The sequence below is a fragment of the Electrophorus electricus genome, chromosome 15 (assembly GCF_041902795.1).
Source record: "Electrophorus electricus isolate QZ-2024a chromosome 15, ASM4190279v1, whole genome shotgun sequence".
Taxonomy (NCBI): Eukaryota; Metazoa; Chordata; class Actinopteri; order Gymnotiformes; family Gymnotidae; genus Electrophorus; species Electrophorus electricus.
The window spans coordinates 11,203,698-11,206,760 of record NC_137511.1 but is presented as its reverse complement, the minus strand read 5'-3'; the positions used below and the strand labels follow the sequence as shown (position 1 = coordinate 11,206,760).

At 40.5% G+C, this 3,063-nt stretch overlaps 1 long non-coding RNA gene across 1 annotated transcript; it reads right to left on the bottom strand.

Annotated features, from left to right (window-relative positions):
• Positions 1-1,073, bottom strand: LOC145651313 (uncharacterized). The gene is made up of 3 exons (XR_014117180.1): positions 936-1,073; positions 590-650; positions 1-126 (listed from the first exon to the last, which is right to left on the bottom strand). It is a non-coding gene; the product is annotated as an uncharacterized LOC145651313 (long non-coding RNA).
• Between the last annotated feature and the right edge of the window lie 1,990 nt (positions 1,074-3,063).

Below are 3,063 nucleotides of genomic sequence, written 5' to 3'. Positions count from 1 at the left end.
AAGGCTTGACGTTGGACACAATGTTATGCTTTTTATAGGCTTGCATCCTCCGTGCAAAGGTCGGTCCGTTCTCTCCAATGATTGCAGGGCGGCACGTTTGACGTGGGGTGGCGAGATGGGGACGATCTAGGTGTTACAGGTATGAAAAATGGGCAAGCATAAATCAGTTTACTGTTTATATATATATATATATATATATATATATATATATATATATATATATATATAGATCACGCGTTTCAGTCAACCATTTATCTGCCGAGCTACTCTTTACGTAAAAAAAAAAATGTTTATTCATATAAATAATAGCACAAAGATGGAGTTTGCATTTAGAAAGAAATCGTTCTCATTCTGCGTCGGATATTTGCCTCTCATTGCATTCGCTCAGTGAAACCTTACGTCCTTAAAGCTCTTACTGTGCGTCTCACAGGAAATTGGCTGATTCTGGTGGCTAATTAATTGCTTTTACCATACACTTGGATCGACTCCCTTCCGGAGTCAGGCTTCGGCGCCTCATCACCTTGTAGTTTTGTTGAAAAGAACACAAGTACGCGCACAGGTACGCATGTACAGGAGGGGAGCTTCTTACCTGCGTCAACCGAAGAAACCTCGATTAGGAAGTCAAATCCGCGTGGACATTTTTACCTGCTCTGGAAGAAGTGAGCGAAGAAAGACAGTACGGAGTAAAAGCTAAATGAAAATCACATCATCAGAGGGGTGGCCCACACCGTGAGATAGACTGCAATTTTAAAAAGCGTAAAGCGCACCCAAATTTAGCCTCATTGTTATTGAATTTTTTAGCCAAAGAAAGTGTTGAATATACGACGAGGCTAGCGCGCTTCCGTAAACGACCAGGCCATTGATTCTCTTTCCTTATTGCAAATTCTCGTGCTGGCAGACTAATGAAGTTGGGAATGCTACGCTTCTTTCATTACCTTTTCATTAAAGATAGGGCTGGAAAATAGACGTTGCTATGGAAACAGCGGAGAAAAAAAGTCGGAGCGTTATGCAGAAGTACCCTGTTTACCGCGGCTCGGACTGATGGGAGTCTTTCCTTGTAGTCTACCTGGTTCACCTACCCCACGTGGCTGCGCGCACACACGCGAGCGCACAAAAAGCCGTTACAGAACAAAATGGCCACATTGGCTGATTAATTTAGAGGTTTTTCAACAGCTTGTTATCCAACGTGTAGATGGATGTGCGTCCGCGCGCACGCGTGCTTACTGAGGGCAGTGGGTAAAAGGGTTATAGTGAGAGAACTTCTCACTTTAATTCTACTTTATAGGTCTAACTTTGAAATTGTTTTATTATTTTAGTAAAATTCCAAACTATGTTTCTCTCGAGAACTGCACTGGAATAGAACTCACTGGTGTCTGGTCTCTGAAGACGCATATCTTTGCGGGCATAGTTTAGTGACAGCTGTTATTTCAGAATATCACACAACCAGAATCTCGCTTTAATTGGGAATCCTTTATAAACAACATTCCACAGTCTGCAAAAAAACATATATCTTCCAGGGAATTGTAGCGTATACTACCTTCTCAAAGCAGTTTATTTTACAACAGTAAAATGGGCAGTGAGTGATGATGTACTCTTTGAAATTTAGAAACAACTCTTGATGCATAGTCCAGTAACTGGTAAAGCAGTGATCAGGGTGTGATGAAGGTAGGTTGCTACTGGGTGGAGTTCCAGAGCCTGGTGTGTAGAGCCCCATGTGTAGGCATCAGGGCAGGGGATAGACATAGCATGAAGCAGGCAGGTTGTCTGGTGAGTTTGCACAGGTGTGGCAAGGAATAGGAGACATTAATTCTGTTTTGAAAATAGCCTACTACATACTACTCACATATCGGTTGGGCCTAAATCGGTATGCCATATGTAGTATGCAATCAAAATATATTTTTCCAGTATACGAAAGATAGCTGGATGACGTACTACTTCCGCCAAATATTCCAGTACATGACCATAGCTATCTTCAGGGTGTACTGCATCCTGTCATGGTGGTTGAAAATCTAAATAGGTGGAACTTTCATACTTTAACATGACCTCGTAGTTTTTGTTTGGCGTTTGATGCATACTGGATACTATACTGCATACTACTACAGGGACCAGTTTCCAGTATGCAGTATATACTGAGTGCAATATCCAGTATACACTATGTGGTAGTATGCAGGGACTTGTATGGGTGAGGCTAGTAGGCAGGGTTCCCCATTAGCCTGCAACTGGAGAGGTGCAAGCAGGTTTGTTGGACAGGCACTGGCCCAGCATCACATGGTGTTAAGGGCCATTAATGAAAAGGGCTGTCCTTTGAGCAACAAAGGAAAGGTAAATATAAATCTGTCTCACAATCTGGACTCCATAATGTCCACTAACGAATCCATGATGTTAAACTAGTGATTGGAGAAGCCATGGAATGGGTTTGATTTCATCATTGTTCATCAGAAGTCCATTTTTTATTTGTTTAGGAGTGTGCAGGGTACATGGTCATCTTTAAATTGTGACAAACAGGGGGAAGGTGTTTCCACTGGTCCTTCATCTGGTTCCTTAGCCATTTCATGACCCTTAAGAGCTATCATACCTAATCAAACCATTGTTGCTCATTATATTATGTATCTATGAACAGATTAAACAGTTGGCAAAAGACCTTGCGAATTAAAGTGATCATTTGGCTTTGTACTGCATTGTACTGTATATATCATGTTGCTCTGCTTGTATATGGTAACATTTTTATGTATAAAAAATGTAATCAAAATTCTACAATAATTTCAGTCACCTTGGCTTACTTTACAAAACTATTAAATAAGATGCAAGGCTGCCATCCTTCATAGCCATGTAAAAACCATTGTCTTAAATGTCATTAATGTAATTACACTTTGATTTGTATTCACTGTTCTTATTTGCTAGTGCAGTTCTTTCTCTTGGGTATATGTTGTTATGATTTTTCAAGTCTCACAGAGTTTTCAAGAATAATTTTGCAGTTTGGCCAATCGAGTCTTCCTCATGGATGGTTCAGGTTGTTTTTGAATCTCACATATCAATTTGCTGATTGTCAGATCTCTTTTGTAG